Below are 14,485 nucleotides of genomic sequence, written 5' to 3'. Positions count from 1 at the left end.
ACATACAGCTGCAAAGCTAACCGCACATACACAAAAACACACGTATCCTTGGATCATGAAGCGAGTGCGTTAGAGTAATGGAGATTGGCAGGAAGATTAAACTCAAACAACAATGAATGATGGATTTTAGCAGTAGAGATAGTTTGAGTCTTAAGTGAACCCCTAAGACTGTGAAAATGTATGCTGCTGTACAGCCACCCATTTAGGGAATAGAACGGCTCACAGATTGCACCAAATGTGTTTTTTATTATGACGATCTGAGCCAAAACACAAAAATACATGCCAATTTAATTTTCACCGTGGACCAAAAATAGCAAAAACAAATCAATCCCGAGCACAGTATAGAAAAAAAGCTAGCTATCTTAACTGCAGAGCCTGTCTCTACATCTCCCCTGGTCCGCGAGAGCAGAACACACTGGTGCGCTGGCTTTTGACCACGGCAATTTTAATCAGTCTTTTTCACACTTCATTGGGAATTCATCGCCGCCTTCTCCCTTCAAACATTGTTTGGGAGAGTTATCAGCGGCAGGCAGCATATCCGGTAATTATACATGCAAGGTAACGCTGTGAGCTGGGCTGAATATTTCAGCCAAATGCATGTGCTGCTGAGAGGCACTGGAGGGTACAGCTGCTTCATAATGCTCGGGCTGTGGCGGCCATGATTGAAGAATGGTGTCTGAGAGTCACATCCAGAACGTAGTCATTTGCTACACGGGATGTGAAGTGGGCTGAAACATTACGTTTGAAGCAACGTGATTTGCATTACTATCAGCCAATTTGGGAAAGGTGTTGTCCTTTAATGTAAATCCTTCCTGTGAATTAAAGCAAGTGACTGAGCTACAGACACAAGCGCACAGTGGGACTGTGTGGCACAGGCATGGTGCAACAACTACTAGAGACTAGATCACTAAAAATGATGATGGTCCAACGTGTTTGTTTACTCTGTGAGTAAGAGGCCAGCTGTTAATAGAGTCTGAACACACACACACACACACACACACACACACACACACACACACACACACACACACACACACACACACACACACACACACACACACACACACACACACACACACACACACACACACACACACACACACACACACACACACACACACACACACACACACACCAGTCAGACACTGGAGGGTCCTCTGGGGAAAAAGCAGCGGGGGCATAACAATGACTCATCCAAACGGTCACGGAACACACACACACACACACACACACACACACACACACACACACACACACACACACACACACACACACACACACACACACACACACACACACACACACACACACACACACACACACACACACACACACACACACACACACACACACACACACACACACACACACACACACACACACACACTGGCACCCAGGCTGTCAGATAGCATCAGCACCCAGCCTATGGAGTACAGTTGACAGGTGTGGCCCGCCAGTCACACACACACACACACACACACACACACACACACACACACACACACACACACACACACACACACACACACACACACACACACACACACACACACACACACACACACACACACACACACACACACACACACACACACACACACACACACACACACACACACACACACACACACACACACACACACACACACACACACACACACACACACACACACACACACACACACACACACACACACACACACACACACACACACACACACACACACACACACGTCCCCCAACCCCTCACCTGACAGCAAACCACATGTGATAATGTACCCCACTCTGCGACTATGTGTCTGTGTCGTTTTTGACAAAGACCGAGGGACAGGTGAGAGGCTGTATGTTTTGTCAGAGTGTGTGTGTGTGTGTGTGTGTGTGTGTGTGTGTGTGTGTGTGTGTGTGTGTGTGTGTGTGTGTGTGTGTGTGTGTGTGTGTGTGTGTGTGTGTGTCTGTGCTGTGTAAGTGCTGGTGTTGCTGGGTTTATCTGCATGCTAGTAGTAGTTTGATGTAAGCTCTCTGTGTGTAAGGCCCATCCACTCTGTGCTGTGGGAGTGCCGCTGTAGCTGTGCATACTGTGCAGGGAGGCATGGAGACAGCTCCAGCATTGCAGTGAGATCAATAGAATAAAACAGAGCTTGACTAATTCTCCCTCTATTGTGTGTGGGCTGGACAGCATAGAGCCATATGCCTCAGTACATTTGATTGTGTGATTTATTCACAGTGGAAATGCTTTTTGGGTGGACACCTGGTATAGTAGAGACACTGGTGTCAACATATGCATTTATAAACTATGTGTACAGCATATGTGTGTAGGAGAGAAGCAGATGAAAGTGTGAATGGACACGCCAAACCAACCTTGCTGCTGCATACAGGCACAGGTACTCTGTGGTTGACCAAATGATCAGAAATGATGGACACACACTGCCTTTAGCGACGTACCAAGATACCTGTACACTGCATGTAGAGCAACGCCTGTTTTCTACCTGACCATTGCTCAATCCTGATGAAAGGGCCCTGTTTGGAGTGTACACATATATTACTATTGTTTTAGGAGTACGCAGGCACGTGCCATGCATACAAGCACGAGAGCAGATGGACAAACACACTCGCACATGTACACACAAACAATAGCCACCCACACCGCGTCCCTCGGAACACGCACACACACCCACAGACGTACACAACCCACTCTCTTGCCTCTGAGCAGTCTAGTCCAGTTACTACAAAGCCCACCAAGAGCTCTTTGCAGATCAAATAATCATGCCTTCCATCTGTTTCCATTTCTCTACATTAGCTTTGTGAAGGCGCCCTACAGACCCCGTTAAGAAGCGCCGTAGCCATGGGTAAAATAATGATTCCCCTCTCAACCCCCTACTCCTCATTATCTCTATCCAAAGCCCATTCAATGACAGCGAGTAGATTTGGGCCAATTGCATGTGGTCTTCCTGTGATTTGATGCAGGGCTTGCAATGTGCAGTACGCTGCTTTAATAGGCTGTGTATACCATATAAACAAGTATGTTGATGTCGTTATAGTACGCAATATAGATCATCGTATAGGCTATGTCTGAATATGACTTATGTTGGCGTGCCTTTGTTAACAATGCAATTTATTTTATTTGATATTCTGGACTGAACACTTACTGTACATTCTATCAAAGGGATCCACCAAGTCACACTTACTGTACACTCAAAGGACATGTTCCAGACATAATGCACAAACTGGGCTGAAAGTGAAACTCATGACATCCTCGTGTTCCTCATACAATGAGGTGGGAAGCTGAGAGAGTATGAGCCATCTCGCCGCTGAGCTTAGGAAGGGGGGGAATATGTGGTCCCTGTTATGCAAGATGGAAATGAGTTTGCCACGCTTTGCTGTCGCCAAGCTATTTTGGAACGCTCACATCAGAAAACGCTGGGCCGAGCAGGAAAATGAGGTCATTTACAAGAGCAGGGCAGCGCCTTCTTTTGGGGAAGCGAGCGGCGGCGAGGGCTAAGACTACAGATCTAAATGAGTAGCGCTTTTATTCAGAAAAAGGGAACAGCAATTCTAGTAAAATGAACAAAATCAGGAGCTCAACACAGGCAAAGAAACGTTCAACAGAGACCTGGCAATGACCTGCATGCATTGCAGCCATGGAAGGAAAGCCGGAATCGGGCTCAGAGTGCAGAGCTCCAAATTCCTCCTGCATTCTGTAGCGGATCACACTATGGCTTTCTTGTCTGTATGCAGAGACCGATGCTGACACAGAGGGTCTGATTTATTATTCATGACACTGTGGGGTGCAATTGTTGAGGAGGAATGAAAAACGATGGCATCCTCCTTGTTAACAGTAAATATGTGATTCACCCGCCTCGTTAACGGCTGAACTGAGATCAAGAAGTGATGGCAAAACTTGCACCCCCCCCCCCCCCACAGTTATATTTGAACTAATCATCCACTAAGAGGGAAAGTCCTGTTACAGAGATTCGGATACAGATGACACGGGGAGCCAGACGCAGGGCAAAATAATAGACTTGGAGGGAAAGGGGGGAGAGGCACACAACATGCTTGGGAGAGAGAGAGGGGAACGGGCTGGAGAGAGAACGTGTGAGAGAGAAAGAGGGACACAGGCTATGATAAAGGAAATGGCACAGAGAGCGGAGGAAGGACAGACAGGGAGAGGGTACATGAGGAGAGACAGTGCGACTACAACTGTGTGTGTGTGTGTGTGTGTGTGTGTGTGTGTGTGTGTGTGTGTGTGTGTGTGTGTGTGTGTGTGTGTGTGTGTGTGTGTGTGTGTGTGTGTGTGTGTGAGAGTAGGAAGGCCCAGAGGTGCGTTGTCAGCGGTTTCAGGGTGTCTGAGGACGCCTCTAGGTAGCAGGTGAATATGCCCTAGTTTAAAGAGCAGCGTCTCTGTCTGCTAACACACTTAGAACAACAAACACGTATAAACACACGTGCACAGGAGACGCGTGTATAAATCATTCAAACGCACAAGACTTGATGCACTCGAGTCCATCTAGTGTCCTCATCACACTTATACACTGCAGACCCTAAGTCCTCGACACATTGCTTTGACAAAGCACAGGTACAGTAGACAACAGTGCACAGCCTCATCTTTTATAATTTCTCCAAGCAAGGTGTTATTAAGTGCAAAGAAACACATACTTTACATACATTTAAACAAATGTAAATGTGCCATATGTATTCATGTAAATAACAGGCTTTACATCTCCGTCTCACTAAAGCCTGATTACTTCAAATCTCTCTGCTTCTGGCAATTCCCCAAAAGAAGCACAGTGTTTCCCGTGGCAGCGCCACGGCACATGAATGTATGTGCGCCGCTGCTACGGGGCGCCAGCCAGGTACCACTTCTTTCTTTTTAAATACATACAAATAATAATCCGTGGCCACACAGCCTCTGTGAGCGAGCGAGACAGAGAGAGAGCGAGAGAGCTAGAGAGAGCACACCTTTAACTATTTAATATAGATGTACAAAATAAAGTAAGACATCATTCCAATGTGTACTACAGGACAGTAACAAGTTTAAAAGGGAGGGATTAGTCAAATGTGCATAAAGAAAAAGAAAGAATGCTAACTAGGTAACATAAGATAAGAATAAACCAGTTGAAATTATTTGTTATTGGTTGTGATCATATTCTAAAGCTGTTTGGATTATTGAAAAGTATACAGCTCCCTTTCATCGGAGTGTTGAGAGCTGTATCTATAAATTCATCTTGTGCTCAAAGTGCACCAGATTGATGGATTTAACTTCAACATTTAAATATTTTTAGAGGAGGTGAGGCCCACCCCCAAATAAAGCAGGTTAAAATAATTAAATTGCATACATTTGATTGTTTGTTATGCGGATGTGTAGTATTTGTGTTACTGTGTGTTCAATAAAGGTGATTCAGCAAAATACACCTGTAGAGCCTCAAGAGCCTTTCTTGTGCTGGCAGACACATAGAAACGTATTGGCGGGGCGCACTTCGCACACGCACTACAAAATTCCACTGGCTCCGCGCTCACATGTAGCTGGGCCCGCGTGCCTTAGCACCGCTGCCATGACTCCATCCTAGGGGAAACACTGAAGCAATAAACTAAGTTCTCATGCCTCACAAACAAAGAGTGCATTCTCTTCGCTGTGTTTCATGGCTTTACCGACAACTGAGCTCCTTGGTCAGAATTCTTTGACTACTACGGAGCTACAGAAAACCGGACAGGAAAGAAATCTGATTGATTCAAATGAAATGGACATGACAAAAAGACAGATTATCTGGACAAAAAATGGACTCTCTGAATCAAATGCTTATTCTTAAAAAGGAATCGCATCAAACATGCGTGTGATCAGGGCACAATCCTTCTGCATCTGAGTCTGATCTCCGCTAGTCAAAGTAAACCAAAGCACTAAGTGGTCAAAAGTGAATCCAAATCATTGTTCTCTAAACAAAAGCCGTATGTTAGCAACACACTTATTGATTGGCACTGTGTGTTTTCCTGGGAATGTGTGCGGAAGTGTGTGTGTGTCAATATGTATGCATCTATGTCTGTTCATGTTCCAACTGTTGCCTCGCCTTGCATGTTTGCATACATGTGTACACACATCCCTGCCTGCATTGGCGCATTTGCCTGGTACCGCATATTTGTGTGTGTGTTTGTGTGTGTGCGTTCGATGAGCTGTCAGTCCTAAAGAGGGGCTATGCTGCTGTCATGCGATGACACCTCTTATTTGCTGCTGTCCTGTGAAGCGGAGCTGAAGGCAGAGGTCAGGCCACCCTCACAGAGACGCTGCGACTCAGAGCGCACCATGTCTGCCTGCCTCCCCACGCTGTAGAATAGGCATCAGCCCATCACACACACATGTATCTGCATACACACACATCCAGATTCGTGCTTGCCTGATCTTCACACATCAGCCGTGTTTATTTGAATTTACTTTCATTCCTCTCCAACCTTCTTCAATCATAGCTATTCAGTTAGAACAGGGGAATAGCTGCACAGAAAATAACAGGGTCGCTGTCGACAACAAGCTTGGAGTCCTGATTGAATCAAACGCCTGATACAATGCCCTCTTTAGTCAGCAGAGCATACAGATCGGGGTTTACATCCATTCTGCCCTGCACTTCAGTGCTTCTATGGAAAAGAGAAGCTAGGATGAAGCCTGTGTATGAGGAGAGCGCTGAAAGCCTCGCTGCACTCAGCAGTCATCTCTTCTCCCCACACCTCTAACCTCCCCTCTCCTTGCTCCTGTAGGCCGTCCATTCGTCTCGGCCGGTATCACATGCCGTCATCAATTACCCATTAGACAGTGTAATATTCCCCCAATATTGCCGGCGTGTGACTGGGAGATTTTAGAGTGATCAAAACCGACAAATCTGATTTACAGAGCTAGCATAAATAAGGAGACTGTGCCCTCCCTGATTGCCCCGTTGAATAATGGATGTGTGTTTGGTAATCATTTTCCAATATCGCTCCACTTTCCCCTAGTCTGGCTTGGAAGTCTCCCTTTTTGCGTTCTATTATTTCATTTTTTCTTTCTATTTTTCATGCATTTGTTCTCTCCTTATCGTAGCTCTATTTCTTTTCTTTTTTTCCCCCCACTTAATTTGTATTCCTTTATTTTTGCCTACATTCCTGTAATAGCCCTATATGCTGGAATCCTGTGAAACAGTGATTGAAAGATTCTCATCATCTCAGAGACAAAGTCTTTGTCTCAAAGTATCCGAGGACTCTTGACTTTCAGTGGTGACACTAGGGCGATGAGGAGGCGGCTTCTCCACTATGAGGAGGCGGGTGTTGTTGTGATTGAAACATTTTCTGATTCATCTTGTCATTGTTCAAAAATAAAAAAGATAATGTTAACAGGTGCCAATGTTATCGTTTTTTCATTTCCAAATGTTTATGCAAAATCAACATGATGAATATATTTGACTTGGGGTGAATGTTTTTGTACACAGCTTAGTTACAGTATGTTTTGCTACTTGCAAACATAACCCTACAACTAATGTTATTTTTGTATTTATGTGTGAGCTCTGAATAACTGTGACGGACCAAGTCCATTCTGTTTGCCATGGTACATGCTTAACCTACCATTATATACATTTAGTGACATATCAGGCAGACATCCAACAGTTGCGCACATCATTAAACATCATGTCAACTTTGAGCTACAGCTTAATGAATGTGAGGTTCAGCTTTATAAACTTGCTGGAGTTATAATCTGTGATGTTTCTTCCTCCCTCGTGTGTGTGGACAAGAGTATCAGGGGACTCAATGTAGATTATACTACTTTAAAAAAAGATTTAGCAGGGGGCACAAAAGATTGACTTGCCTGCATGTGTACCGTGTTTTCTATTACGGTTTGCACACAACCATACCTTTGTACTAAATGTATTACTAAAACTAATTGTAATCGCATGACAACACAAGCAGTCTCAAGGTCAGTGCTTTGATGATATCCTAGCAGCGCACTAAACAGCTGCTCCTGTGCTCTTTGTAATATTCTTCAAGGCACAGTTGTGCCTCTAATGGGAAAAGGCCAAACCAGGTTATGAAAATCCTTATTTACAGCTAGCTGCCTGGCTGTGTGAAGTAGGTCACAGCAGCTCCTGAAATTGAACAAACCTCACTCACACAGTTTATACTTTTCTTTTGAATGTTTGCAGCCTTACACAGGCACCTGGGGGGAAAACAGACACACTGTTTTGAACTCCTCCTTAGCAAGAGACTCTTGACCCTAATGTTAAAAATGTGTCTGCCCCCAAGTCCAACTTTTACCTGACAAAACAGATACAGAGACTGCAGACATCCACGCAAAGCCTGTAAATATCAGGACAGAGGGTTAATGATAATAATAATAATAATAATAATAATGGGTTTGTAATTTTGTAACGCACTTCATATTTGAAGACAAATCCCGAAGTGCTACAAGCAGTTAGCATGGAACAATATAAAACAGCACAGAACACGTTAGAATGAATAGTCAAAAACCTGTAAAAAAGGGTAGTAACAAATAAAAGGTCTAGGAAAAGGCTCTATTGAAAAGATGGGTTTTGAGGCCTTTTTTTAAAGCATCCAAAGGTTAACTAGTTATAATATTAGTAACGTTCCAGGAGTTGTATTTCCAAAACGTTGACCAGTGTATCCTCTATCTGAAATGGCCTCTAAAATCTTACCATGAAAGGAGGCAGAGCCAACAGCCTAGATTTAGTCAGGATGCCACCTTGCAACAAATGATCGCAATGGCCTACAGGTCAGGCAGGCTTTATGCTCATCATCATAGGCTTAGACATTTGCAACTGATGCAATATGTCTGGCTGTGCTGGATAGGTGTGGGGCCTAAGTGTAGGTGAGCGCTGTCCCCTAGGGTGATGGATGCCTGTGGGAGGCTGTTATGCCACAAGGTGAAAATGTCCATTAATCAGCCTACTTCCTCCATTGCTGTGGCTTTCCCATTACCAACGCACTCCGAGCGGGCTGATTGGTTTTTAATTGGCCTGCCGGCCAGGAGATAGATCATGTTTTCCGCGAGGAAAGGCACCGAGGTGTGTGTGTGTGTGTGTGAGTGAGTGAGTGAGTGAGTGAGTGAGTGAGTGAGTGAGTGAGTGAGTGAGTGAGTGAGTGAGTGAGTGAGTGAGTGTGTGTGTGTGTGTGTGTGTGTGTGTGTGTGTAAGATGGGGGGCACCCGTGCTATCTCTGGAGGGATGCCGACACTGAAATTCTCTATTTATACCTATTTTACAAGAGAGAGAAAATATCGACATGGTCACCTGTCACGTGTTATATTACAACTTTAGCCAGTAACAAGTAGGCTTGCCACGTGGTTAGTGTTACTGGTGGTACATGTTTTTATAAGGCATACATCAAATATATTATTTTCCCACTGCTGCCACCGTCGTTTAACCTTTTTAAACGAAATAAAACACATTGTATTTGTTTTCTAATGGAACTTATCAGTGCCCACATTCAGACATGTTTGTTTATGTTTTTTAATGTGTAACCCATGTTAATAATAGTCCCACTATGGATGCCTCTATTATAAAGTGCAGAAGGAGAGTAGCTAATAATCTACTTACCATTGTAAGAGAGCAAGGACAGTTGATGGATTCGGTGTCAAAGAATTTCAGTTTTTCAACAAGTCCAAGTCAAGACATCTTAGTTACTAAATACAGTTGTTTGGAAATGTAATAATATTACCAACAGCTGTTAAAAATACAGAATTTTGGTCTTGACAATGAATGTATCATAATTGATAGCCTGACAAGCGTGGCGAGGATGTATGTGTGAAGGACACACGAGCAGCTTCATCTCACACTGAGTAGACGTCAGTATTGACATTGTGCTCAAATAGATCAATCCCCTCTCCGCCCTGGCCTGACCACGTCATTGCGGCTGATTGGAAGAACACATTGATTACCTGTGGTGTCTTCTCACAGGCTCACAAGGATTTACATTCACAACACAACCAGAGGCTGAGCCTTCTAGCCATTGTGCAAGTAATAATGAGAACAAATATAAGTCCTCCAGAAAAATTATGTTCAAGCGGAAATATTAAAAAATAATCCCAGCTGCTGCTTAATTGATTTGTATCAAGCTCTGATTCATCGTTAAGGAGAGAGAGCAGACAGCCTCCGTGGCGTGGGCAAATATACTGCAGGCCAGCCCTTCTGTCGGTGCACCACAGTCGAGCGTCAAGGGCAGGTTATGTTAGAAGGCCAGCCTGTAAGCCTGTCTTAGCCTTCACCACAGGGAGAGAGTGTGATCTGCACTGTGGCGGGGAGATAGCTCCTGGTGTGGAGCTGGAGGTAGCACCGAGCTACCGAGAGTTGTACAGCAGAGATATTTTGAGAGACTGGTCACAGGTCCTGGGTTTACACAGGTAGTTCGTAAAATACAATTTACTAGAAGTACATTTGTCATGGTAATGTTACAATGCTCTGTTGTATATATCTTTTTTTATATTGTCAACTCTTCTCCATAGTGTGAAATGCATGTCTTCTGAAACACACAATGTCAGCAGCCGCTTCCTTTTAGCATGCCAGCACGGAGCTTCACACTGAAGGCGAATGAGCTTCACACTGTTCTCTCCTGATCCCACCCCCCTTCATGAGGAAACTCCAACCAACGCATGGGAGATGATATTACAGGACAAGAATGCCATCCATCACTGACTTTCCACACATTCTGCTTATTGGCTTGGTGGTAATTAAATATCTTTCTTATGTAAAAGGTAACCCCAACATCATATCATTTTACACTGCATCGGATTTACCTCAACATTCAAGCCCAGCAATACTAATATGTAAATATGTACAGTTAGTAATTAATCAACAAATAGTTTTTTTCCATATTGGTCAAGGGAGTTGCAAAGTCTAGCATGAATGCAGAGTCATGGCTAGTGAATGGCTCAGACATGCTAAGCATAGCATGTGCATGTGGGATCCAGCCACTCAACATGGAGGCTAATATTAGCGCATGGCTGCCCCCACCCCACAAACCCGCTCCTGCCGATCGCACGCGGGGGATCCCCAGGAGGCTTTCTGCTGCTCATTCATTAGGCTGCTGAGGAATACGGGACATGCGGTATCTCCCACGCAACGCTGGAATAAGACCCCCCACCCATCCAGCCATTAGACTATGTTTGTAGCTGTATATATATATATATATATATTTATTTTTTAATATACATATTTTTTTTGAAATCTGCAGTTTTTTTTTAATATTTTAATAATTTAACTGACATAGATACAATTGAAATGACTAACAACAAAAATACCAGCGGAGAGGCAGGGACAACTCCCACACGTAAAAGTACCTGAGTACAGTGCATCAATACATTTCTTGACCTTACAGTCCATATTCAGCAATTCCATCAACACCCAATTTCCCCTCCAGCTCTGACGGGACTGTTGTGGTTATGAGGGGCTGGGTTCATTTACTTTCACATCAGAGAGAGAGGGAAACAGAATAGAGCAGGGGGTTCCTGCAATCTTGGTCACAGTAAGACCCGACTAGCGTGCTTTCCCTCTATAATTGAATCCCATTCAGCGGTCTCCCTGTCCTCGGCTCGCTCCGCAAAGCAGATCAGGCACCGCGGTGGCACGAAACACGCACATGCCCTCAGCACACCAAATGAGTCTCTCACTGACAAACAAGGCATTTTCTTCGTCTTCCAGCTAAAGGGACATCCCCAAGAACATGACTTCACCTCATGCCAACATGCGTGCTTGACACACCGCTCTGAAAGAAGAGCACTGAAAGACACTGTACTAAATACAAGAGCTTGAAGTGAAACATTAACTATCTGCTGGAAATCATGAGAGGATGGAATGACGATTCACCGGCTTGTCTCTTACAACAAAAGAAATGTAAAAGACTGAGATCAGACTACAACTATAAAACGATAAGGAGTATGAATACCAAAAATGATATTGTGATAACTATGCCCATATCCTGTAGAAAACCTGTTTGGTATGAGGAACACGCTGTTAAATTCCCACACAGTATCCTAGATGTCAGCAAACATTGCCACCATTTGTTGACATGAGAAACATTCCTTTTGACACACTTTGGGCAAGACACAAGTACATGACTTTGTATCAGAGCTTTGTTTGTCTTGACAGAATGAAACATGTTGCAGCGCATCTGCTTACTGCTGTGTACAGTATATGCCACCCACGGGAGCACCGGCACGCTCACGCAACATCTGCATTGTATTTTCTTAAACGCCAATCACAAAAGGATGGTGTGTTAGGTGACATATAGACCGAGTGCACGTGTCTGTGCGTGTGCATGTGTGTGTGATGCGTTTGTATGCTTGCAACACAACCAAAGAGTTCACTGTATTTCAATGTCTTTACTCGACTCTGTTCCAACTTCTAGGTCTCTCTTTTCTCTCCCTCAGTCTCTTCTCCGTCTCTATTTCCACTGCCTCTAATTGTTTTCTGGCAGTCAAAGTGTCTCCCTTCCCTGGATGCCAAACTGTTTCCTCCAAAAGCTCAAAGTGATAGCAAATAAAACAGGGAAAAACATGAGGGAATGATTTTAGTAAAGATACAAAGAAAAAACCCTACCCCCTAACACAGGAAGAAAATGACAAAAATAATATAACTCCATATGATAGTAATAATCTATTTGAGATCATATCAAAATATGGTTGGATTAAACAGTATAACACATCTACAGTGATAGCAAGCACCTTTCCAACACAGCTGAAGTTTGCAGTGCACCATTATCTACAGCAGGAGCACAACACTTACAGAACAAACTTTGAAACGAGTGTTCGCATTTGGCCTCTACTTCAACATCCTCTTTGTGAATCCAAACTGCATTTCATAGGCAACACATATTTTCAGTAGATGAAGCAATTGTTCAAAACAATGTGAGATAAACATAATATTAGCCTTTCCCGACAAACACAACCGGAACAATAAACTCACCAAATCACCTCAGCCAGCTGTTACTTTATCTCACTTAAATCACTGCACCAGAACCATAAGGTTACAATATGAATGCTGAACAATACATCTGAACAATTAGTACCACGATAACAACAAATGATACTGAGAAAACTGTGTAGAAGACACGAGACGCTGTAAACAAGCACATGTCACCTACCAACTGCCGTCTTCTCTTGAAACTTTTTCCTCCTGCGCTCCAGAATGCGCTTCCTGTCCTTTTTAGTCTTTCTTTGACTTCTCTCCCTTACTCTCTCCCTATTCACTCACTGTGCTCACTGCAAAGTTCTGCTCTCTTCCTGCATGCAAATCATTTTTACGACTTGAAAGATGACTGGGAAGGAGGGAAGGAGGGAGAGCAAAAGGGAGGAAGGATGACAGAGGGGTGGAGGAGTAGAGATAATGGTTGGAAGGCAGGCGACCAATGGGCCTGGAGCCTAATGGAAAAAGGGAATCAGGACACACCAATGAGGCGCAGCCTGGAGAGAGAGAGTGAGAGAGAAGGAGAGAGAGAGAGAGAGAGAGCAGAGGAAACAGGCGAGGGAAGCGGGGATGGCGAGAGCACAGTCTGGAGGAGACGGTGTAACGCAGACCGAGTGAGACACTGAGGGAGAGAGAGAGCACACAGAGAGAGGAATAGAGAGAGGGAGAGCAGAGCTGTACATAGCGGGTGTGCGAGGTAGGTGGGGAGAGACGACCATCCCAAGCGAGATGGAGAAAGTGTTGATCAGAGAGGAAGAAAGAAAAACACAAAGAAAAAGGAGAAGAAAGAGCAGAACGGGAAGCCAGAAAGGGTAAAAAGGAAGGAAGTGACTTACCTGGGTGCTGCTAGTGGCATCCTTCACACGCCGCCTCGCAGACTCCACACACACATGTACACATGCACCCAGCCCGGCGATTCAGGCACACGCCGCGCTGCCGCTGAGACTAACCAAAAGCAAAAACAACAAAGGAGAGGACTGCCAAAGCCGACTGGTATACCCTAAAGCAACCGTGCCTGTGTGTTTGTGTGTGTGTGTGTGTGTGCGTGCGTGTGCGTGTGTGTGTGTGTGTGTGTGTGTGTGTGTGTGTGTGTGTGCGTGCGTGCGTGTGTGTGTGCCTTTGTGTGTCTATGTGTGTGTCTGCGTGGAAGTGTGTGAGAGTGCCGGGGAGAAGAGGTGGGAGTGTGTATGAGCATGTGTTAGTGCTGGGATGCGAGGGAGAGATGGTTGAAGGAAGCTGAAATGCTCTCTCTCCTTTCTCAGAGCTATACGCTGAACTGGTTTCCTCCTCTCTCTCTCTGTTTCTTTTTGGCTCTATGTGTATCTCTCTCTCTCTCTCTCTGTGCACTGTGCATGCATGTCCTCCAACACTCAATACGTTCCCTCTCTCTCCTTTGCTCTCTCTCTGCCTGCTGATGTGCCCTCCCTTCCCCTTCTCCCTCTTATACATTTATTCAGGGCTGCAGACTGTCTGCTCCCAGAGTCAGTTCTTCCCACGGGCCCCGGGTAGAGAAGGGGGAGGGAGGGAGGGAGGGAGGGAGGGAGGGAGGGGGAAGAGAGGGA

General features: G+C 44.8%; 1 protein-coding gene across 4 annotated transcripts in view; it reads right to left on the bottom strand.

Annotated features, from left to right (window-relative positions):
• Positions 1-13,837, bottom strand: part of myt1lb (myelin transcription factor 1-like, b) — a 117,598-nt gene extending 103,761 nt beyond the window's left edge. For 3 of the 4 annotated variants that reach the window (XM_034112147.1, XM_071207254.1, XM_071207255.1), the window contains exon 1: positions 13,102-13,363. The gene's annotated coding sequence lies outside the window, so the exon portion shown is untranslated. Of the gene's footprint in view, positions 1-13,101; positions 13,364-13,759 lie in introns of those variants that run through there. The other variant, XM_034112146.1, reaches the window with a different exon arrangement.
• Positions 13,838-14,485: the final 648 nt, after the last annotated feature.

This window comes from Pseudochaenichthys georgianus, chromosome 22 (assembly GCF_902827115.2).
Source record: "Pseudochaenichthys georgianus chromosome 22, fPseGeo1.2, whole genome shotgun sequence".
Taxonomy (NCBI): Eukaryota; Metazoa; Chordata; class Actinopteri; order Perciformes; family Channichthyidae; genus Pseudochaenichthys; species Pseudochaenichthys georgianus.
The sequence above is the reverse complement of the archived record's forward strand: the minus strand, read 5'-3'. Positions and strand labels throughout refer to the sequence as shown.